Source organism: Prunus avium, chromosome 3, assembly GCF_965620075.1.
Source record: "Prunus avium chromosome 3, drPruAviu1.hap1.1, whole genome shotgun sequence".
Lineage (NCBI taxonomy): Eukaryota > Viridiplantae > Streptophyta > Magnoliopsida > Rosales > Rosaceae > Prunus > Prunus avium.
The window spans coordinates 32,218,638-32,229,730 of NC_142286.1; the positions used below are offsets into that span (position 1 = coordinate 32,218,638).

The 11,093-nt window shown below is 37.1% G+C and overlaps 1 long non-coding RNA gene and 1 pseudogene across 1 annotated transcript; one reads left to right on the top strand and one right to left on the bottom strand.

The window, feature by feature from the left end:
* The first annotated feature begins 291 nt into the window (after positions 1-291).
* On the top strand, positions 292-5,481 carry LOC110745299 (cysteine-rich receptor-like protein kinase 2; annotated as a pseudogene).
* Positions 5,482-6,170: 689 nt separating this feature from the next.
* On the bottom strand, positions 6,171-6,868 carry LOC110745294 (uncharacterized). The gene is made up of 2 exons (XR_015834763.1): positions 6,798-6,868; positions 6,171-6,411 (listed from the first exon to the last, which is right to left on the bottom strand). It is a non-coding gene; the product is annotated as an uncharacterized LOC110745294 (long non-coding RNA).
* Between the last annotated feature and the right edge of the window lie 4,225 nt (positions 6,869-11,093).

Genomic DNA, 11,093 nt, shown 5'->3' on the forward strand with positions numbered 1-11,093 from the left:
CTATTAGAAGATCTTTAAAAAAAATACAGATCACAATTCAAAAAGTATAGCCACTCGGCAAACCTAGGTAGACACTAATGCAATTTTGTTTATTGAATATGGTGTACGCAGTGACGTTGGAGCTGACGCAAAAAACTAAACTTGAACGCAATCTTTGAGAGAAATTTCTTGTTTTGGGTTTGAAAATTCTAAATTAAGATACAGCAACCTATCGACACTTTTTTTTTTCTCTTTTAAATGATAATCCAATAAGAAGAATTTGGCAGTTAAAGAAAAATAAACAAAAGTCTCATGGCCAAGAAAAAAAATTTAGGGCTTTGTGGCAATAAAACTGCATCACAAGCTACTGCATTTAGTGCAGCTGCTAGAAAATTGCTAGTGGATCTCCAACTTGCAACACCCAAGATCAACGGTTTCTTTGCCGCAACTAAATGATGTGTCATCATCACAACATGTAAATATGTAACTTGTTAGAAATATATTAGCTAGCTAGGCTTTACATGGATCCGAATTTGAATACGTGAAATATTGTTACCGACTACATCATTTGGTGAACAGATTTGATGTTCCGAACAATCCTATGCGTACTAGTAAAGTACTTTGTCTTTAATCTGGAAGTACCCGAAAGCACAATTTAATGTTTTTCATATATTATCTCGCAGGAGGCAATTCAAGAAAGAAAGCCGTCATTATTGGAGTCGTAGTTGGTGGTGTAGGTCTTCTTTTTCTCATTGTTGGATTTTTTCCCTATTTTAAACTTTCAAGAAAGCCCGAGGCTGCTCATAGAGGTATTCTTCTGCCACAACCACAGAATTCAAAGTTGCATTTCCTCTTACATATATTCTATTATTCAATTAGCTCCTGCTCTAACCATGTTTACATATATATAAACATAAAAAAATTGCTCATAAGTGTCTTCAATTGTTTAAATTTATTCATTTTTAGGTGATATATTGGGTGCAGCCGAGTTGCAAGGACCATTGAATTACAAATATAAAGATTTGAAGTCGGCAACAAAAAACTTCAGTGAAGAAAACAAACTTGGAGAAGGAGGATTCGGCGATGTCTACAGGGTAAATTATATGCTAAAGAGCTCTAAAATAACTTTCATCACCGGAATCTCATTCGTCTTTGTGGATGTTGTAGTAAAGAACCGGAATTGCTTCTCATATATGAATACATGGCAAACGACAGCCTCGACAGATTCATATTTGGTAATAATTTTAGGCTTTTCAGCTCAACTACCTCTAAATGCATGCTTACATATACATTTTATTGTTTTATTTGTTCATTTAAAGATCTGTTTTTTTTTTCCTTCTTCCATGGGAAATAGGTCCAAAAAGAGGCTCTCTCCCAACTGGAAACAACTAAATGACATAATCCTGGGTACAGCTAGGGGTCTTGCCTATTTACATGAGGAGTTTCATGTATGCATCATACATAGAGATATAAAAACCAGCAATATTCTTTTGGATGATAGTTTCCAGCCAAAAATTGCAGATTTTGGGCTGGCAAGGCTTCTACCAGATGATCAAACTCATCTTAGTACCACATTTGCTGGAACATTGTAAGTTAAAGTACTTCAATTCCCACAGGCATCAACCCCTGCTGGAGATCTATATGATCATTACTCTTGTACGATATTTATACCGGTCTTTTGTTTTGACCTACATACGGTTCTATCCACACACAAAAAGTGATATGAATCTACTATATTCATGGCCGGTACACTAGGGCGACTCCACTAATTTGATCTTGTGTGACACTGACAGGGGATACACAGCACCTGAATATGCAATTCATGGCCAATTGTCAGAAAAGGTGGATACATATAGTTATGGTGTGGTTGTCCTTGAAATCATAAATGGCCAAAAGAGCAGTGAAATCAAATCTGATGCTATGGGTGAATTTCTACTTGAAAAGGTAACTTCCAAACTCTACATATAATTCTTCCCTGAGATTTCTATTCTGCTTAATTACTTTAGAATTGTAACATGTTTTCTTTTATTCTCTTATTCGTTTATGGAATTACAAATATTACTTGGAAGCAGCAGACCTGGTAAAGGGTGCCTAGAATGATACTCGAATATCAAGCAATGTCATCAACTGAGAAATAAGCTCTGCTTGGCCATGCCACACTGCTGCGATAACCATATTTCCATCAGTGACACAAAGATCTATTGGATCCGCTTCCACAAACGTTCCCGCTGACGAAAGCACACGAGCCTTAATCCCTGGGTATCCAGTACATTTCTTCCCCTGAAATATAGCCAATTAATCCAATTATGACATGCTCAAATTTGCAGCAAAATTTTTTCAATTTCGGGTTTCAGACTTTCGGTCAATCGCAGCGTTCCAAAAATGGGCCTAGGCGGGCACTAGGCGGGCACTAGGCGGGTGGCTAGGCGGCTAGGCGGGCGCTAGGTGGCTGGGCGAGAGCTAGGCGGCTGGGCGGGCCTCCTAGGCGGGTTGGGTCTTTTTTGGGTGCTGAACTCGGAGGACGAAGCAGCTGAAACCGAAGAAATCGAAGCTTGAGTTGACGGAGAAGCAAAATGGCTGTGACTGCAATCTTTCTTCTGTGAGCGAGGTGCAAGCTTCGTGTTCGTTTCGAATATATATATATATATATATATATATATATTTAAAGGGTATAGCCGCGCGGCTATACGCTTAAAGTATTCGAATATATTAATATTTAAAGAGTATAACCGAACGGCTATACTGTTAAAATATTCGAATGTAATTAGAAAGTACAGCCGCCCGGCTATACGCTTTAAATATACAATTTTGTCATATCATTTTAGGTCACTTTAGCTCATTGGTCTGCAGTTATTTCTTCAATTATTTTTTTTATACATGCGATATTGGGAAATGAGAATTTAAATTCTTTTCAATACCTTCCATTCAAATCTGTAAAATGTTGCTACTGGGGTGTGGATGAGGGTGAGGGTGAGCTAGCCATCAGAAGGGAATTTGCATGGTTCAATTCCCCAAGTCTTCTCCGCGTAGTCTCGGATTGTTCTGTCGCTGCTAAATCTCCCCGACCCGGCTGTGCTAAGGATGCTCATCTGAGTCACTTATTTGGATCCGCAAATGCTTTATCAGCAGCAACATGTAGTCATATAGATTCAAATCCCATGCACCATAGTAAGTTATACAACACCAAAGATCTATTGGATCCGCTTCCACAAAGATCTATTGGGTCTGCTTCCACAAATGTTCCCCTTGACGAAACCACACGAGCCTTTTTTTTTTTTTTGGTGAAATATGGGAAACCCCTAGAAAACAACTAAACCCCGCACATGAGTCGAGGCCTAGCAAGACCAAGTAAGTCATCCATCAAAAGAGAGCTAACCCAGACAGGGGCCTCATCAAAGAAGCAAATTCCCAAGTCCATATTATAACTCTAGTTTGCCAAACAATCCGCAACACAATTCTTTTCCCTGTAAATGTGGACAAGGTGACAATTTCCAATTGTCTCATGAGATCACAACAACTATGCTCCGAAGCAGCAAGAGGATGGCATTGCAATGAATTGATTTGTTGAACAAGTGAGACAGCAACAGCAGCATCCATTTCAATACAAGGTTAGTGATACCTTTCTCAACAGCAAGCTTTAGACCAAAATATAGGCCTCAAACATCAGCCTCCAGGATAAGACCTTGGCCCAAATTCACAGCAAACCCAGCAATCTAGTCACATGAGGAGTCACGGATAACACCTCCTGCTCCAATAATATTAGTGGCAGCCTTTCTAGAACCATCCACGTTTACCCTAAACCACACGAGCCTTAATCCCTGGGTATCCAGTGCATTTCTTCCCATGAAATATAGCCAATTAATCCAATTATGACATGCTCAAATTTGCAGCTAAATTTTTTCCCTATTTCAAACTTTCAAGAAAGCCCGAGGCTGCTCGCAGAGGTATTCTTCTGCCACAACCACAGAATTCAAAGTTGCATTTCCTCTCGCATATATTCTATTATTCAATTAGCTCCTACTCTAACCATGTTTATATATATATAAACATAAAAAAATTGCTCATACGTGTCTTCAATTGTTTAAATTTACTCATTTTTAGGTGATATATTGGGTGCAGCCGAGTTGCAAGGACCATTGAATTACAAATATAAAGATTTGAAGTCGGCAACAAAAAACTTCAATGAAGAAAACAAACTTGGAGAAGGAGGATTTGGGGACGTCTACAGGGTAAATTATATGCTAAAGAGCTCTAAAATAACGTTCATCACCGGAATCTCATTCGTCTTCTTGGATGTTGTAGCAAAGGACCAGAATTGCTTCTCATATATGAATACGTGGCAAACGACAGCCTCGACAGATTCATATTTGGTAATAATTTTAGGCTTTTCAGCTCAGCTACCTCAAAATGCATACTTACATATACATTTTATTGTTTTATTTGTTCATTTAAAGATCTGTTTTTTTGTTTTTTCCTTCTTCCATGGGAAATAGGTCCAAAATGAGGCTCTCTCTCAACTGGAAACAACTAAATGACATAATCCTGGGTACAGCTAGGGGTCTTGCCTATTTACATGAGGAGTTTCATGTATGCATCATACATAGAGATATAAAAACCAGCAATATTCTTTTGGATGATAGTTTCCAGCCAAAAATTGCAGATTTTGGGCTGGCAAGGCTTCTCCCAGCTGATCAGACTCATCTTATTAGTACCAGATTTGCTGGAACATTGTAAGTTAAAGTACTTCAATTCCCACAGGCATCAACCCCTGCTGGAGATTTATATGATCATTACTCTTGTACGATATTTATACCGGTCTTTTGTTTTGACCTACTTACGGTTCTATCCACACACAAAAAGTGATATGAATCTACTACATACATACATAGCCGGTACACTAGGGCGACTCCACTAATTTGATCTTGTGTGACACTGACTGGGGATACACAGCACCTGAATATGCAATTCATGGCCAATTGTCAGAAAAGGTGGATACATTTAGTTATGGTGTGGTTGTCCTTGAAATCATAAGTGGCCAAAAGAGCAGTGAAATCAAATCTGATGCTATGGGTGAATTTCAACTTGAAAAGGTAACTTCCAAACTGTATATATAATTCTTCCCTGAGATTTCTATTCCGCTTAATTTAGAATTGTAACATGTTTTATTTTATTTTATTTCTTTTTCACATTAATGATTAGGCATGGAAACTGTATGAGAATGGCAAGCACGTGGAGCTGGTGGATCCAAATGAATACAAACCAGAAGATGTAAAGAAGATTATAGAAATTGCTCTGATGTGCACTCAACCATCAGCTGCTCAAAGGCCTACAATGTCTGAAGTTGTAGTTCTACTTAAAAGCACTAGCTCCTTGGAGAATAGGGCGCTCACTTGGCCTGTTTTTGTTGATTCTGATAAGAGAGTGAAGGGAGACACATCAACCTCTACTGCTTCCTCCACATCCAACGCCACTGTATCGCTTTCTCAAGTTTCAGGTCGCTAAGTGCTAATTAAAGCAGTATATTTCAACTCTTATACATAAAATTTGGGAGTTTTCCTTTGGATGTTTAGTTTCAAAGCAAAGATGTTTTTTTTCTGTCTACTAGGATTGTTAACAATAGTGATTTAACAATCCTTTTTCTTCGTTTGAATTCCTCTTGGTTTTTCATGTAAAGCACAAATGCTAGTTGTATGCCCGGAGCCAAACATTTGATGTACTTTAAATCTTTAGTATTCAATAATACTGCATAACTGTTGATATTTACATGAATGGTTCATAAAATTGAAGTGGAGAAGAAACTATCTTAAGAGTTGAGAATGAGTTTGGGTGGCTTGAGTGAAAACACTTTATCCATAAACACAAAGAGATGGTGAAGGCATCTTATTATGGTGGGATCATTTGCATCCTCTGGAGCCTTTCTTTTTCGAAATAAGGATAGATTTTAATCATTAAACTAGGAATGTAAACGCTAGATCAGAAAGCAGATTCAAGGATTTCCATAAAAATCATAATCAACAACATTACATAGTTACAAACATACAAGTTCCATCCACAATTGGTACATATAGAGCAGAACCAGAGCAACATTGTTCCCTCACAGATACACACATCACCTTAACATATGCTCTTATTCTTTTATTGAATTACATGGAGTTTCTGACTGCGTTTCTTTCTCTTTTATTCTCTTATTCGTTTATGGAATTACATATATTACTTGGAAGCAGCTGACCTGGTAAAGGGTGCCTAGAATGATACTCGAATATCAAGCAATGTCATCAACTGAGAAATAAGCTCTGGTTGGCCATGCCACGCTGCTGCGGTAACCAGATTTCCATCAGTGACACAACAATCTATTGGATCCGCTTCCACAAACGTCCCCCCTGACGAAACCACACGAGCCTTAATCCCTGGGTATCCAGTACATTTCTTCCCCTGAAATATAGCCAATTAAACCAATTATGACATGCTAAAAAGTGCCTAATCAGAAAATAAGTACATTAACCACTAATCAAAAGAAACAGAAAAAATATCATCTCGTTTGCGATTTTAAAGAGTACTCACCTCCCTCTTCCCAATATTTATTTACAATTGAGAGGTTAATAGGTCACAACAGATCAGCTCAACAGAACCAAAATACAAAGCACTAGATGTAACCTTTTCTTCTTCTTTTTTATTTATCCCTTTTCAAGTACAATCGATAAAGTATTTCAATCTGTTTTACTTTTTCTTTAATAAGTAGCATTATATTAATGTTTTAGTGACAAACGTTTAACCACTAAATGCAGGTAGGAAATATGTTTTTTCTTTAAGAACCATACCTGCAGAACACCAGCAGCAACTAAAATTTCCAGGCCAAGGCAGATTGATGCAACTGGTTTCCTGGTTTCCAGGTTTCCAGGCCATGGCATATCCAGTACATTTCTTCCCCTGAAATATAGCCAATTAATCCAATTATCACATGCTCAAATTTGCTGCTAAATTTTTTCAATTTCGGGTTTCAGACTTTCAGTCAATCGCAGCGTTCCAAAAATGGGCCTAGGCGGGTGGCTAGGCGGCTAGGCGGGCGCTAGGCGCCTGGGCGGGAGCTAGGCGGCTAGGCGGGAGCTAGGCGGCTAGGCGGGAGCTAGGCGCCTGGGCGGGCCTCCTAGGCGGGTTGGGTCTTTTTTGGGTGCCGAACCCAGAGGATGAAGCAGCCGAAACCGAAGAAATCGAAGCTTGAGTTGATGGAGAAGCGAAATGGCTGTGGCTGCGATCTTTCCTCTGCGAGGTGCAAGCTTCCTGTTCATTTTGAATATTTTAAAGCGTATAGCCGGTCGGCTATACTCTTAAAATATTCGAATATATTAGTATTTAAGGCGTATAGCCGAACGGCTATACCTTTAAAATATTCGAATGTATTTAGAACGTACAGCCGACCGGCTATACCCTTTAAATATACAATTTTGTCATATCATTTTAAGGTTTAGGGCTAAAATACCACTTTAGCCCATTGGTCTACAGTTATTTCTTCAATTATTTTTTTTATACAAGCGATATTGGGGAATGAGAATTTAAATTTTTTCCGATACCTTCCACTCAAATCTGTAAAGTGTTGCTACTGGGGTGTGGATGAGGGTGAGTATTGCGTAGATTTAGCTCCACCAAAATGGATTAAGCTGCATCCTCAACTTGTGATACTCGCAAGTGCACGAACCGTTGGTAGTATAGCATATGTAAGTGCGAGGTCGATTCCACAGGGATTGGTGATTGAATGATCCAATTTAGTTTCCCTACACAAAATAGAAACAAAAACAAAGAACATAAAACAAGGAAGAAAGAAATAAGTAACTCAAGCAAATAAGTTCCCAAGTTCAATTTAGATTAATGGATTGATTCTAGCTAAAGTATGATTAAGCCATGGTGTGTGGTCATAACCTTGTGTTCCTAATTCCCTAATTTGATCATTTGTTGTCTAACCTAAAATTAAGCATTAGGAACCCATTAAGCATAGAAGAACATTTTAAACAACCAAGTATGTATCTAATCCCTGTTGTCGAATGTCCATACATACTCTTCCTATTCATAGTTCAATTCGAATTAAAGCATGGTGTATACTCTTAATTCAAACCAAGATAGCTAACATGCAAGCCTAAATGGTGATCAATCATTCAAACTAGCATATTAACTTATAAGCATAATGAATAAGAACAAAAACCATAATTGAAACTTGGAAACTAATTCAACTTGAAAACTTAAGAAAAGAATTTACATAACAAAGAAAAATAAATTACAACTAAGAAAACATTAAGGAAACTAAGAGAACTTTAAGGAAGAAAGGAAGTGTTTGAGAACTTTGAGGAGGGAGAAGAACATGTGTTTGAAAGCTTTAGAGAATTAGAAGAAGAGAAAGGAAAAGTGTTTGATATTTAGTACAAAGAAAATTTAATAGAATGATCTTATTACAACAATTGAGAACTACAAAGGGAAACTAAGAGAATTTGAGGGAGAGAAGGGAAGGGAGCTCTAGAGAAGTGTTTGAGAGCTCCCCCCCCTTGGGGTGTTATTACAAGCTTAGAGAACTTCCCTATTTATAGGCCTAGGGGAAGTGAAAATCAGAATTCAATAAGACTAATGCATACAACACTTGAATTATAAAATCTGAAATGGTTGATGCACTTGTATTAGAAAATCTGAAATGGGTGATGCACTTGTATTAGAAAATCTTGAATTGGTTGATGCACTTCACCACTAAATCCCACCAGCAGCCCTAGCTCATCTTCATGTCACCATGACCAAGCTTCCAACCAGAAATGATAGCTCATACCTAGCTCACCATGACCAAGCATCCAACCAGCACATGCTGAGGTCAGCATGACCAGAAACTTCAAGGGCTTACAACTTGGGCTTCTCTTAATCAAATTAGGACTTTAAGCACTCTAAATTGAAGTTCAGAATGTCTTCTTTCCAGCCATATGTTATTTGGGCCAATTCAAGGTCGGAGGAAGAAGTTAAGGCCGAAACAAATTGCTAACTCATTTTCCGCGCTGATAAGATCCATCCTGAGCATGGTTCTGTGTTTGCTAGGTAACGGACTCCAGATTTATCCAATGGGGCTGAATTTTGGATATGTTATAGTACACACCAATTGGAGCAACTTTCATGAAGAATGTGGCCTCATCCGAGCTATGTAGGTTGCTGAAACAAAGCTTGCAATATGACCAACGGAACTGGACTGGCAGGGGGCTGTAGCCATAATGAATTTGTCTTTAAGCTCTTCATCAATTCATCCAAATTAGGCCTTAACATGCTTGAATTGCATGAATTATGTTCTCCAAAGCCATCATTGTTACCTAAAGCTCAATTAATTGAAAGATAAACACAAAAAGGATTAAAAGCACAAGTTTAACTCAAAAACATAACCAAATCATAAGCTAGAAGGGTAAGAAATAATATACAATTATGAACCGATCAAATACCCCCAAACCTAGATTTTGCTAGTCCTCGAGCAAAACAACACAAAACAAAGTTAAAAACAAAACTAGAAGTTAACTAAACCACTTTCGTAGGTAACTCGATTGCATTTAGCATATGCAACAAGCCTTTAAACCTCTAGGCATCCCTAGTAGGAGGAGTTGTGTCTCCTGAGGGTTTAACAGATACGATACCCACAAACGTTTTTCTAACTCTGTAAAACAAAGTAATTAGAAAACTTAAAGATTGTTAGTCCTTAAGCAAAACCAAAAACAAAAACAAACACAAAAACACAAAGAACTTAAAACAATTTTTCCGAACATTTTCTGAAGAGAAATGACTCATGCACATGACTTAAACGTTTTAACAATAAAAGCTCAATTTTTAGACATTATTTACAAAGCGGCAAAGTTCTAAACACAATATGCTCAAAGTGTAGTAGTGTGATAGCCAAATGAAACAAATTCCCCAATATTAGTTTTCACACAATTTCAAAAATCATACAAAGCATAAGTTCAACTTCAAATCTCACCAAAGTTGTCCTCTCACAAATGAATCACTCAGAAGAGGGCTATAATGCACACTCAGTTATAAACATGAGAATAGAGTTAAACCATAAGGGACTTAACTCGCAATAGAAATATGAAGAACTTGCATTAATATGATCTCAAGAAGGATGTCAAACACTTAAAAGTAGAAAAATGAATGCAATTCAACCACATGACATTTAAGATCAATTTAGGTCTTTAACATGGGTTGTAATGGGGCCAAGGGTGTAAGGTGAGTAAGAAATGAAGGATATGGATAATACAAAGTCCAAGGAACTCGCAATGCAAGAGCATAAAATAATTGTTTACAAGACTTCGAATCATCACGATTAGATTTTTTTCTTTTACCTGATCAAAACTCCTTATACCCTTCATTTACATTGATTCACTCCTTTCCTGAACAACCACCAATTTATTTTGAAGGCCCAAAAATGAAATTTCATTCAACCACCACTTAATCACAACTTTTCTCTTTTCTTTCACCAATTGTGTGATTTTTTTTTTCTTCGAAATTCCCAAACTTAGTATGAAAAACACATCCCAATTAAAGCTCATGAGTTCTTTAGAAAGGTAAATATTTGTTTTTCAGGCTAAGGCGAGGAAATATAATTGGTTAAATGAAAGAAAAGGTTTACATGTAGGCTCAAAATGGTTAACAATGGAAAATCATGCTTAAGCATGCATAAGGTTAGCTTGAAAGGCACAAACGATCCAAAGAGGGCCTTAATATCACTTCTTAAATGTCGTGAAGTCAAATTGCATAAGAATGAATGACTTTTAAGTGTTCAACCAAATCAATAAATAATGAGATCAAACAACAACTTTGATGACAAGAAAATAAGAGTATGTATATAACACTCATGAATTGAAGTACAAGGCTCAAAAGCTCACTTTATATGGTTATATAAGTCTAATTTGTGCTTGATACAATTCTTTGGGTCATGCAAATCCTTTAATTGGAAAATTATGAAACAAATGGCAAGTGTAAAGAAGGTTTCAAACATATCATGCTAGAACAATGCCAAATTTTTTTTTTATTTTTTAATAAAGAAAAAAAAAACACTAAAATAAAATGAAATCCAATTTTTATTTAAGTCATGCAAACATTTATCACTA